The sequence below is a fragment of the Cervus elaphus genome, chromosome 4 (genome assembly GCF_910594005.1).
Source record: "Cervus elaphus chromosome 4, mCerEla1.1, whole genome shotgun sequence".
Lineage (NCBI taxonomy): Eukaryota > Metazoa > Chordata > Mammalia > Artiodactyla > Cervidae > Cervus > Cervus elaphus.
Genome location: NC_057818.1, coordinates 60,784,171 through 60,797,978, shown reverse-complemented (window position 1 = coordinate 60,797,978; position 13,808 = coordinate 60,784,171). Strand labels below are relative to the sequence as shown.

Below are 13,808 nucleotides of genomic sequence, written 5' to 3'. Positions count from 1 at the left end.
TCTTGGACTGCAAGGAGATCAAACCAGTCAATCCTAAAGGAGATCAATCCTGAATATTCACTGGAAGGGTTGATGTTGAAGCTGAAGCTCCAATACTTTGGTCACCTGATGTGAAGAGCCGACTCATTAGAAGAGACCCTGATGCTGGGAAAGATTGAAAGTGGGAGAAGGAGGGGACAACAGAGGATGAGATGGTTGAACGGCATCATCATCTCAATGGACATGAGGTTGAGCAAGCTCTGGGAGATGATGAAGGACAGGGAAGCCTGGCATACTGCCATCCATGGGGTTGCAAAGTGTCGGACATGACTGTGCAACTGAACAACAACGTTCTCTCAAATGTGGGTAACAAAGTCTGAAAAATACAGTCTTCCGAAGATTTGGGATTTATGGATGAACTCCATACTCCCATCAAATCATGGGATCAAATCAACATTTTCAGAATATTTAAAAACGGCAGATTACACTAATTTTCAAAAACACATGTCAAAATAGCAATATCTTCTTAGATACACTTCTAGTAGCCAACTCCCACACTTAGGTTTGTTTCAGAGCATGCTGTTTGATGTGAAATCTCGTAGACATTCTTTTCCTCACAGCTGAGTCAAAATCCTCAGCATGATCAGAAGCTCCCATCACTAGGACTTGGCACCTGGGATCTGTATCCAGTCCATCCCAAAGACTCATAAACTGAGCTTTCATCATGGCTAGGCTCCACGGTCAGAAACTGAACATTCTCATGATCAGATTGCTCAAGTCCTAATACCTGAACTCAATGTAAAGGTTTTCCCACACTTATTGCATTTGGGATGTGTGACTCCAGTATGTTCCCCAACTTGTGATCTTTGGGTAAAAGCCTTGCGACACATTTTACATCTGTGTGCTTTCTCTTCACGATAAATATTCTGCCATCTAGTGATAAAGGAACAATAACATGAAGCTTCGCCATATCCACCACAATTTAAATCATGAAGTATTTGGTAAATCTAAGGCACAACCTAAAAGCTATTCAAACTTCAGTACATTAGTACTGTTTGGTGCAGTACAACTTGACTACTGGTGCAAGGGGCACCAATGAGAAAAGGTTGCTCACATTCCTGGCACTGGTGATGAACTCTTTTAGAAAATGAGTAGATTTTCAACGGCCTGACCACATTCAATATCATCTGCGCTCGATCCAGTGTGAATATTCTCATGAAGCATAAGATATGAACCACTGCTGAAAGCACTGCAACCTCAATTGTATTTTCAAGGGCTCTCACCTCTGTACATCATCTGATGGCAAATTAGGCTTGAAAGTACACTGAAGAATTTATCACACTCATTACATCTCTAATGTTTCTTTCCATTGGAAAAGACCCTGATGCTGGGAAAGATGGAAGGCAGGCGGAAAAGAGGATGACATGGGTGCATGTCACCACGGACTCAATGGACAGGAGTTTGAGCAAGTCCTGGAGATGGTGAAGGGCAGGGAACCCTGCCTGCTGCAGCCCATAGGGTTGCCAAGAGTCCGAGAGGACTGAGCGACTTGACGGCGACCCACTCCAGTATTCTTGCCTGGGAAATCCCACGGACACAGGAGCCTGGTAGGCTACAGTCCGTGGGGAGCTCAAAGACATCTGACTGAGCACTGCAAACATTTTATATTTCTTTTTGATTCTAATGCTCATACAACTAACCAGCATCACTGAAAATAACCTCCTGAAATGAAGAGTCTTTGTAGTCAATTTACTACCATGGTCATATAAAACAGAAAAGGACAGTAATACGCCTCCCTAACACTGGAGAACGAACTCCAGCTCCAGCACCAGTCCCAAAGCTGAAATTCTGAACTAGTTCCTGAACACGTGATTTGATACTTATAAAATTATCAAGTGCCATGTCAAAATTAAAATGACCTTTTCCTTATAAATTACTACGTATTTCGTGCACTGTATGTGTTACCTCAGGATCTTACCTCGAGAGGAAATCAGACCCTGGGTTTCTCACAGCAATGACTTAATTTATTTCGGCTAGAGGAAGGGGTCGGAGAATAGGGAGGTGCGAAGTGACTGGAGACCACGGATATGGAGGAGAGGGGACCCCACAGGCGCAGCTTAACAACAAAACCCAAAACAAACAAGTACCTCAGGTTCCCAATGGTCGGCCGCACCTACCAAGTCTGGGCTTCAGGAATTTGCTGCAGAATGGCTTGCATCTAAGCGGAGACCGGAAACTCCTCAGCCACTGGTACCAGAACAGGGAGGGGCGGGGCGTAGGACACACGCCTGCGCCTGGGCGTGTGAGGGGCGGGGCCGAGCGGACACCTGCTGTGTTCTCCCTGTGGTTCCCAGGTATCTTGTCAGGGTTTAGAAGTACCTGAGGGTCTTTCCCGTCTTGTGTTCCATCATTGATTCCTCATAACTGTAACAGTTTTAAAGTAAAAACTTAATATTCTGTGGGATAATTGCGTTGGAATTATCCTTTTAACAGGATTCCTGCTGATGAGGCTGAAGCAGTTCAGTCTGGGAACTGAAACCTGGTGTGGTGGCCGGGCTGGCGGTGGGGAGGGGTGGGTGGGGGTTGATGTGCGGTGGTGGCTGGACCCAGAAATATTCCTCCAATTAGAATTAATTTAAGAAGTTTAAGTAAACAAGAACTGGCTTTGTGTAGGGGTGACAAGCTGGAAAGTGAAACACACAGCTCTTAGTAACACCTCATAGTAACTCCTGTAAGGAGGAAAATATCTTGACATTCCACTTCTTCAAAGATCAACCTCATTAGTCACTGCAGCGGCCCAACGACAATGCACCCTGAGGGGAATGCAGGCTGGAGAAAAACAGGTACCGTTCTGAGCTTCAGACATAGTAGCCTTGGTAAATCAGCAACAGCCTCTTGGGCCCATCCTCCTCCTCAGGAAGTCCAGGTAAGTTTAGGCGAGTCTCTCCTGGTTTTCAGATCTCCCAGTTATGGGGTGATGACCCCAAATTTTATTTGGCAGGGTATTAATGGTTAAAAGACACAGGAGGATCCTGGCTGAAAGACAGTGGGATTTGCTCAGTTGAAAGCCACTCACTGACACTTCCCTGGTGGTCCAGTGATAAAAAATCCATCATGCCAATGCCTGGGACATAGGTTTGATCCCTGGTCTGGGAGGATACCATGTGCCTTGGAGCAACTAAGCCCGAGCAACACAAGTACTGAGCGGGTGCTCTAAAGCTTGTGCTCTGCAACAAGAGTAGCTACAGCAGTGAGAAGCCAGCGCAGCAATTAGTGGTTCCTGCTTGCTGCAACTAGAGAAAGCCCACGTGCAGCAAAAAAGGCTCAGCACAGCCTAAAGAAAAAAAAAGACATTGTGTGATCTGGACCGACCAAAACTAGGAGATTCAGAATGCCAGTCTCCAACCAAACACCAGCCACATTTCTGTATTTTATGTACAGAATTTATAGCTCTTGCCCGCCACAAGGAGAGAAAAGCCTGGGGCACAGTGAAGACCCAGCACAGCCAAAAATAAAACTTAAAAGTTATTAAAGAAGAGAGAAAATATTTCCTGTAATGAGAACTACGTTCTTCTTTATAGAAACTGTTTCTGTTCCATGCTTAGGATGACATAGACTCAAATGCTTTTGAGAAAAACGTGTTTACGTCATAATATATAAGTGAATACTTCCTCAACGTAATGGAATGTCAAAAATTACTAGATGTTCATTTGACGGTAACTAGGCAGTTTTTATTTTTTTAAGAACTATATATCCTCTCTTTTCTTTGCTGTCTATTTCCAAAAGCTCTGTCAGATGTGAACAACAAAGGAGACTACCAAATAACATCTTGAGAAGACATTCCAACTTATTTTCACCAAAATTATCACCAACTTTGCACTATTTATAAATATTTCTATGTGTATTAACTGACTGAACTCAAGTCCTAAAGGAACTTTCTTCATGTTTATAGGGCAGCTACTGTGCTCCCTGTCATTGTCTTATGTGCATTTTCACATGACAAAAGTCTCAAAATAACCCACTGACTTATGTATTTGTTAGTGTAAGGCAGAGAAGAAATGTAAATTAAACTTTAAATCTCTGTCACAACATGTGGACAGAAAAAAGAATGTTAAGGAAAAACTTGAAAAAACAAAAGAAATAGGGTAGCATGATTTGAGAGAATCGCATTGAAACATATCTATTACCATACGCAAAATAGATAGCCAGTGGGAGCCTGATATGTGACTGCGCATCCAGAGCCACTGCTCTGTGACAGCTTGGAGGGATAGCGTGGGGAAGGAGGGAGGGGACACACGAATGCCTATGGCCGATTCATGCTGAGGTATGGCAAACACCATCACAACATTAAAAACTCTAACCAACAAATCATAGAAGAAATCAAAAAAGAAATCAAAATATGCATAGAAATGAATGAAAATGAAAACACAACAACCCAAAACCTATGGGACACGATAAAAGCAGTGCTAAGGGGAAGGTTCATAGCATTACAGGCTTACCTCAAGAAACAAGAAAAAAGTTAAATATTAAAAACTCAACAAAAAGGAAATTCTACTATAGCTGACAAGGAACTATGGAGCACATTTATTAATTTTCTAATGTCCAGGGGAGCCTCCTCACAAGGGCCAGGTAACGGGTCATGGGGAGATGGGATCTAAGTGGAGATGACAGGCCCTGAGGGAAGGCCCCGGGTGAGTGTGCATACTCCAGAGTCAGACACGATTAGCAAGTCCAGGGAAGGGCATTTCAGGAAGGCAGTGTGAGAATCCACTGAGAATATAACCTTACCTGAGAGAGAGCCATGCCTGACTCCTGTTCTTTCCTCTTCTGGGCTTCTTCATTCATGAGTCTTCACAGTTCTATCATGAAAGTGGAAAACATGCTGTATAATGCTTAGGGTCAACACACCCCCTCCTCAGCCCCAACCACACACACAGGGAAGCCCTCACCATGAGGAACAGACAGTCCCCTGTGCCCACTGTCTCAGGAGGGACTCAGGACAGTCAATTCCGGCACAGAGAGACCAACACGGGACTTTCCCACACTTTCCTTGGATCACACTCCCCTCCTGGTGAGGCCTCATGCACACAGCAGCAAGGGGCACCTCCGCTGACCCCATGATCTCCTTCAGGTCACACAGCAGGCCCTGGTCCTGCCCCACGCGGAGCAGAGCGCCCTCCCCTCCCCCAGGGCCTGATCTCAATCTCAGAAGTGGAGGCTAAGAGCCCTGGTGCTCAATGCAGGATCCAGATCGGAATCATCTGCAGCTCTGTGCACATTCCTGGGGCGAGGCCCCACACGAGATCCTGAGGAGCGTGTCTGTTGGGGGAGGGGTACAAGACATGGCCGGACTCCCAACACATATCTTTCAGTAACAGCATTGCAGGTGGATTCTTTACCAGCTGGGTTACGTAGCTCAAAATAGGTTCCAACTCTGAAAGAGCATCACGTAAGGCCTCAGTCTGTTTATCTGTAGCTAGACCCAGAACCTCAGTGTTGCGTACTTCAGCGTCTATTAAGTCTTTTATCTCAGTTATAGAGTTAATCTGTTTTTTTAGTTTTGTTTATATCTTTTGGTCATAAGGGTGACTTCCTTGTCCCTCAGGAAGCAGAGTGGAGCCTAATTTAACTAGTAAGTGCCTTGAGTTAAAAGAGAGGTGACAGGCACAGATATTGATGTGGAAGCAACTGGCCATTGTTGGAGCGTGAAGGGGGTTCCTGGAAAGCAGGCCCTGTGTCGGTGCTAATGTTCCCATTATGCATTTTTACGGGTGTTAAGGTTTCCAGCCCTTCGGGTTAAGGCGCAAAGGACTGTGCTGGTGTCTGAGGGATTCCATCTCGGCCCCCGCTTCAGTGACCTCCCGAGCTTCAGCACTAGTTACATGCACGGTGCTGTGAGCAGAGCCCCTTGTGACCTTGGGGCCCCTCAGGGTTGGGGAACCATCCAAGGCCGAGGGCCCAGGGATCTCAGGTGTCGGGGGCATTCCCTCCTCCAGCTCCCTGGCTGTCTGTAAACAGGCGAGCCCACCACCATCTCTCCTCCAGTGCCCTTCTGCCCACACAGGGCACCATGGGAAGGTCTGAGTACCTGTGGGCCTTGTAGTCCACCATGGCCAGGTTGGCTTGCAAAGGCTGACTTCCCCTCCAGTGGTCTCTGAGTGGACAAAGATACAGCCATCATTTCAGCCCTTTGTGTATTTCTCTGGGAGCGTTCAGCCTTTTCAACCATGTCCCTATTATCAAGAACTGAATAAGCCATTTGGACGAAATCGCTCATAGGGGAATGAGGACCAGCAGTTGATTTTGAATCTCACTCCTGATGTCTGTGGCAGGATGGGCTATGAAATGCATACCCAAAAGGGCCTGTCCCTCGAGGGGGAAGGCATCCACACACCTAGATATATATACATATATATATATATAATATATATATGTATGTATATATATATGAAAGTGAAAGAGGACAGTGAAAAAGTTGGCTTAAAGCTCAACATTCAGAAAACTAAGATCATGGCATCTGGTCCCATCACTTCATGGGAAATAGATGGCGAAACAGTGGAAGCAGTGTCAGACGTTATTTTTTGGGGCTGCAAAATCACTGCACATGGAGATTGCAGTCATGAAATAAAAAGCTGCTTACTGCTTGGAAGGAAAGTTATGACCAACCTAGATAGCATATTAAAAAGCAGAGACATTACTTTGCCAATGGGCTATGTCTAGACACACGTAGCTGAATGGGCCTGTGTTTCATGGAACATTACACTCAAAGGATAAAGAACAAAGTTCGATCCAGCCTTAACCCCGGACCCCAGAGCTCTCCATCTACAGAGCCTAATGCAGGTACAGGCCCTGGGCCGTCCCTGCCCGGCTCTCTGAACCCTGCCCTGACTTCCCACTTGAGCCCTTGATGCTTGCCTTGCAGCTCCTCCAGGATGTGTGAGGAATGAACACTTCTATTTCACTTTCCCTTGAAGTCTTCTGTTGAGTTGCGACATAACGTCCAACACCGAGGACCTTGACTTAACAAATGTTAGTGTAACAAAGTCACAGTGGTATTAGACACATCTAACAAACATACAAACACACGAAGCAGAACCAAAGAGCTTCTTCATGAAGGTGAAAGAGTGACAAACTTGGCTTAAAACTCAACATTCAGAAAACTAAGATCATGGCATCTGGTCCCATCACTTCATGGCAAATAGATGGGGAAACAATGGAAATGGTGACAAGCTTGACTTTTTTGGGCTCCAAAATCACTGCAGATGGTGACTGCAGCCATGAAATTAAGAGACGCTTGCTCCTTGGAAGAAAAGTTATGACCAACCTAGACAGTATATAAAAAGCAGAGACATTACTTTGCCAACAAAGGGCCATCTAGTCAAAGTTTTGGTATTTCCAGTAGTCATGTATGGATGTGAGAGCTGGATATAAAGAAAGCTGAGAGCCAAAGAATGGATGCTTTGGAACTGTGGCGATGGAGGAGACTCTTGAGAGTCCCTTGGACTGCAAGAAGATCCAACCGGTCCATCCTAAAGGAAGTCAGGCCTGAATATTCATTGGGAGGACTGACGCTGAAGCTGAAAGTCTAATACCTCAGCTACCTCATGCAAAGAATTGACTGATTGGAAAAGACCCTGATGCTGGGAATGACTGAAGGCGGGAGGAGAAGGGGACAACAGAGGATGAGATGGTTGGATGGCATCACCAACTCGATGGACATGGGTTTGAAGAAGCTCCGGGAGTTTGTGATGGACAGGGAAGCCTGAAGTACTGCAGTCCATGGGGTGGCAAAGAGTCAGACACGACTGAGCGGCTGAACTGACTAACTGAAGAAACGTACAAAGAAGATTTAGCAGCAACTTGACATGATTTCTATTAGATGAAAGGAAAGGAGGGAACACTTCCCAACTCAATTTATGAGGCCAGTATTACCGTGGGACAATATGAGACAAAGGTATCAGAAGAAAAGAAAAGATAAAGATAACTACCAACTAAATCCCATATGAAGAAGCAAACATTCTTAATAAACTATTAGCAAGAGAAATCAGCAAGAGACAAAAAGAATTGCATGCCGTGATCCAATGGTGTATATGTGAGGGGTAGAAGGCTATCTCGAATTTCAATCAATGTCATCCAGACTGTTCACAGACAAAAGAAGAAAAATCAAACTCTTATCAATTGATTCAGAAACTGCATTCAACAAAAGCCAACAACCACTTATAATATAAACTTCAGAAAACAAAGAAGAGTGGGAACCTCCCTCAACTCAAGAAAGAGCACCTGTAAAAGCACCATACTCAATGGTGAAAGACCGGATGCTTTTCCCCAGAGATTACGAAGCAGACCAGTATGTACACTCTCAGCACTGCTATTGACATTGCTTAGACATTCTAGCCAGTCAGTTAAGGGAGTAAAGTAAATAAAACCTGTAAGGACTTCCCTGGCGGTCCATCCAGGGGATAAGACTCTGTGCTCCCAATGCAGAGGGTCTGGTTTCAATCACTGGGCGGGGAACTAGAGTCCACATGCCGCAACTAAGACTTCATGTGCTGCAAGGAAAAGATGCTACAAGGAAGACTGAAGATCCTAGATGCCACAACCAAAGCTCGACATAGCCAAATTAATAAATACAAATAAATGTTTTAACAAACAGTGGCAAAAGCTATATGGAGAGAAAAGCATGTTAAAATTGTACACCCATCAGGAGAAGACACTCTGGTTGTGGTAAGCTGAATAAGGCACTCCCCCTGCCCCAATACTGCCCACGTCCTCTTATCTAACTTTAAATGTCCAAGGGGAGTTTGCAAATGTGATCTAGTTAAAATCCGGAATGTAATATTGTCAGGAAACATTTAAGAGTAAGATTCCTGTGTGCTGTTTCCTATCTCTCTTGAGCCCTCTGTTCTTTATCAGTCCCTGTCAGGGGCGAGTAGAACAGGTAAGCCTCTCCCAGGACAGAGATCAATGACATGGGATGCTTGCATAGGATTACCTTCATTAGTTTTTCTATACAGGGATAAGTACCAGCTTCCTTTTTATGAACCACATGGTAAAAGTGATTGTTTACGACTCTCTCTCTTTGATAAGGCTCGCCTTATGTTTTGCAAGTCTGGAATTTTAATCTTTATCTTTGCTGAGAATAACCACACCATGTTGATTAAAACACTTTTGCTCCATCACAGCTTGGGTGTCCATGTCCTTCTTTCTCTCTTTCTCTCTATATCTGGCTGATTCCCTGCAACGTGAAAGCTGGCTGCATAACCCAGGGAATATTAGCCTCTTTCCTTCTTTCACTTTCTTATTGTCGACTCTGGACCGCCAGGTTCCAGTCCAATGAAAGACCAACATATGGCGCCCAGAACAGGGCTTGGTACACGTGGCAGATTCGGACAGAGTGACCCCAGAGGGCCAATTGAGGCTGATAAGTACTAAGACATGGGTCAATTGGCTGAAAAGCTAGTTTTCATTCCAATCCCAAAGAAAGGCAATGCCAAAGAATGTTCAAACTACCGCACAATTGCATTCATCTCACACACTAGTAAAGTAATGCTCAAAATTTTCCAAGCCAGTCTTTAGCAATACGTGAACCGTGAACTTCCAGATGTTCAAGCTGGTTTTAGAAAAGGCTGAGGAACCAGAGGTCAAATTGCCAATACCTGCTAGATGATCAAAAAGCAAGAGAGTTCCAGAAAAACATCTATTTCTCCTTTATTGACTATGCCAAAGCTGTTGACTGTGTGGATCACGAAAAACTGTGGAAAATTCTGAAAGAGATGGGAATACCAGACCATCTACCCTGCCTCTTGTGAAACATGTATGTAAGTCAGCAAGCAAAGGTTAGAACTGGACATGGGACAACAGACTGGTTCCAAATAGGAAAAGGAGTATGTCAAGGCTGTATATTGTCACCCTGCTTATTTAACTTATACGCAGAGTACATCATGAGAAACACTGGGCTGGAAGAAGCACGAGCTGGAACCAAGATTGCCGGGAGAAATATCAATAACCTCAGATATGCAGATGACACCACCCTTATGGCAGAAAGTGAAGAGGAGCTAAAGAGCCTCTTGATGACAGTGAAAGAGGAGAGTGAAAAAGTTGGCTCATAACTCAACATTCAGAAAACTAAGATCATGGCATCTGGTCCCATCACTTCATGGGAAATAGATGGGGAAACAGTGGAAATAGTGTCAGATTTTATTTTGTGGGTCTCCAAAATCACTGCAGATCGTGATTGAAGCCATGAAATTAAAATACGCTTCCTCCTTGGAAGGAAAGTTAAGACCAACCTAGATAGCATATGGAAAAGCAGAGACATTACTTGGCCGACACAGGTCCGTCTAGTCAAGGCTATGGTTTTTCCAGTGGTCATGTATGGATGTGAGAGTTGGACTGTGAAGAAAGCTGAGTGCCGAAGAATTGATGCTTTTGAACTGTGGTGTTGGAGAAGACTCTTGAGAGTCCCTTGGACTGCAAGGAGATCCAACCAGTCCATCCTAAAGGAGATCAGTCCTGGGTCTTCATTGGAAGGACTGATGCTGAAGCTGAAACTCCAGTACTTTGGCCACCTCATGCGAAGAGTTAACTCATTGTAAAATATCCTGATGCTGGGAGGGATTAGGGACAGGAGGAGAAGGGGATGAGATGGCTGAATGGCATCACCAACTCCACGGACATGAGTTTGAGTAAACTCCAGGAGTTGGTGATCGACAGGGAGGCCTGGCATCGTGCGATTAACGGGGTCGCAAAGAGTCGGACATGACTGAGCGACTGAACTGAACTGAACTGAAGGAACTTATAGATACACAATTGAAATGAAAACATATTGAGGAATCTTGTTCCCCTTGGAATTCTCCCACTTTTTGTAATAAAAAAGAAATCTGGCAAATGGCGTCTTTTAACAGATCTTCAAAAAGTTAATAGAAAATGGTTGCAAATATTGTTTAAATTGCTTAGAAATATAGGTAGGGCCATTGTCTGTTTTTATAGAACTAGGTGTTCCCATTATTGTAAAGCAAGTTAATAGGTGGGTTGTAACATGTTGTGTAGTTTCACCTTGGGGAGGTGTGGCCTATAGAAAAGAAGAATTTGTATCGATGGAGATATGTAGGAAGGAAGAGGAAGAAAGTTCAGGGCAATGAGTCACATCCATTTGCCATAGTTCATTGGGTTGTAATCCTTGAGGATTCATACTTTGTGCAATGGGTCGAAGATGTAAGGGTCTACAAGGAGAGCAATTATTAATGATTTCTTTAGCATGTCGGTATGGAATTTTCCAAATTTGATGCAATGAGCCAGCATTATTGTGTAATAGAGCATGATGCTCTTCAGAAGTAGCAAAAGACAGAAGTTTATCAGCTTTTTCATTGCCATGAGCCATAGGGCCAGGAAGACAAGAATGTGTTTGAATATGGGTAATATAAATGGGGGAAGTGCAGTTCTTCACAATAGATTGTAGTTCAAGAAAAAGTTGTTGGGTAATAGATTGATTAGGATTTATGGTCGAAGTTTCTATATTTCTTAATACAATTCAGGGGCAATGATTAATCCGGAGTCTTTCAAGCATTGTTGAGCTATGTCAAGCATCTCTTGAGTTTCTAAAACAGATGGAGCTGAAAACAATGTATCATCCATATAATGAATAACAAGAAAATTAGGAAATTGTTTTCTCACAGGTTCAAGGACTTCGGCTACATAATATTGACACATGGTGGGAGAATTCATCATTCCTTGAGGCAAAACAGTCCATTGATACCGTTTATGAGGCCTGATATGATTAGGATAAGGAAGAGAGAAAGCAAATCTCTCTCGGTCTAGAGGGTGTAAAGGTATAGTTAAAAAAGCAATCTTGTAAGTCTATAATAATAATATGCTAGTTTGGAGGGAAAGTGGTAGGTGATGGAATTCCTGGTTGCAATGCACCCATAGGTATCATAGATGTATTAACTTTTCTAAGGTCTGTTAAAAGACGCCATTTGCCAGATTTCTTATTACAAAAATGGGAGCATTCCAAGGGGAATAAGATTCCTCAATATCAATATGTGTTCATTTCAATTGTGTATTGATAAGTTCTTTAGCAGCCTCTAATTTCTCTTTTGTAAGGGGCCATTGCTCTGTCCAAATAGGCTCGTCAATATTCTAAGTAATTTTAACAATTGCATTGTTTGTTAAGTGAATAGTGGCCCCAAGGAAAAATGTGGAAAATATATTTGAGTATTGCATTGCATAAGTAAATCTCTTCCTATTAAATTAAGGGGTGTATCTATCACATAAGGTTGTAATGTTGCAGGCTGGCCTTTTGGTCCCTCACATGGATATATTGGACACTTTGATAAACCTCTTGTACTTTGGTTTGAGAAACTCCTGCAATTTGGCAAGAAATTCTCTGTATAGGACAAGATTTGGGCCATAAATGTTTGGAAATAATAGTAATATAGGATCCAGTATCAAGAAGAGCAGAAAATCTTTTGCCATGAATTTTGATGTTTATATTTGGTCATGCATATTCAGATACTATTGATGTCCATAAGGATTGTTTTTGATCTGTATTGGCAAATCCACCTGTCCGGATGTCATCAGAGGAGTTAATAGATATGCAAGGTAAAAGAAATAGTTGGGCAATTTTGTCCCCCTTTTTGAATTGCCATAGTATCTGAGATGACATCATAATTTGAATTTCTCCCTTATAATCTGAATGAATTATTCCAGGGTGAACAGTAATTCCTTTAGAAGTCACACTAGATTGGCCAAGTAAAAGGCCAAAGGTTTGTGGGGGTAGAAAGAATATCCACCTCATTAGCTTAAGTGGGACTTTATATACTTCTCAACTAGCTGCTGAGAATAGATAAAAAGAATACCTCAATGTTGTAAGAGGTCTATTAGGCCCTTTCCCAAGACATACATCCTGAGATAACTTTGGTACAAGTTTAGCCAGGGAGAACAGGTTCCAGACAATGTCTCTATGCAAGATATACTGTTGCTCTCTAATCAGGGGTACAAGTCTTGAGATATAGATTCCCAGGCAAGATTTGTTACAATTATAATCATTAACACAGAGCCTAAGAAAAGCATTTCCATGAGTAAGACATTCTGCTGTGTAATCATTAGTTCTGGACCTAAAGAAAGGTCAGTTCTCTGGCAAGATACATTGTTGCACAAGGCTTCAGGAAAGCATGAGTGAGAATGCTTGCCTCCTCCTTCCAGGGCCTTGGACTGCCTGCCTAAGCTTTAACTCTTTCATTTCCTCTTGCTTTTAGGAGAATATGGTTGCTGGGGAAAGGGGGGGAGAAATCGTTCTGTAACTTTTTCCTGCTGGGAAGAGGCATAGACCCTAAATTGTTGAGGCAACATATTCTCCTTACCCTCATATAGAGGGTCTCTGATCCAGGGGCCCTGAGTAATAGCTAGAGGAGGCAGTGGAAAGTGCAGTAGCAGTGAACAATCACTTGTAACTTAAATGCATAAGCCACTTAGATACAAGGTTCATGATATAGTTGCAGATATAAAAAGCAAACAGCAAGGAAAAGATGACTACAATTATTACAGTCAAGATAGTTTTCCACCAAGGAGGGCTTTGTATTTGAGTTTCTACAGCATCACATTGCCCTGTACCGGTTAACATTTCAAAAGTAATTTGGTTTTGGGGAGTGCCAGCTCAAGCATTAGAATTGGCATGATCTCGGGCCACATCCTGAAACCACGTTGTCCACTTAAGATATTCTCCAAGTTTAGGAAGAGCCCCTATCAAAAGTCGCCAATCATAAGGAACAAAATTCCCAACAGAAGATGCCATAGCATTTAAAAGTTCCTTAGCAAAAGGCAAATGAGGG

At 43.3% G+C, this 13,808-nt stretch overlaps 2 protein-coding genes across 3 annotated transcripts in view; both read right to left on the bottom strand.

The window, feature by feature from the left end:
* Nucleotides 1–2,180, bottom strand: part of LOC122689487 (zinc finger protein 665-like) — a 76,925-nt gene extending 74,745 nt beyond the window's left edge. The window contains exon 1 of the mRNA XM_043896032.1: nucleotides 2,157–2,180. The gene's annotated coding sequence lies outside the window, so the exon portion shown is untranslated. The remainder of the gene's footprint in view (nucleotides 1–2,156) is intronic.
* LOC122689567 (zinc finger protein 665-like) overlaps nucleotides 1–13,808 on the bottom strand; it is a 119,986-nt gene that overhangs the window by 21,709 nt on the left and 84,469 nt on the right. The window contains exon 1 of one of the 2 annotated variants that reach the window (XM_043896151.1): nucleotides 2,127–2,215. The exons of the other annotated variant lie outside the window; for it this stretch is intronic. The gene's annotated coding sequence lies outside the window, so the exon portion shown is untranslated. Of the gene's footprint in view, nucleotides 1–2,126; nucleotides 2,216–13,808 lie in introns of those variants that run through there. 2 annotated transcript variants of the gene reach the window in all.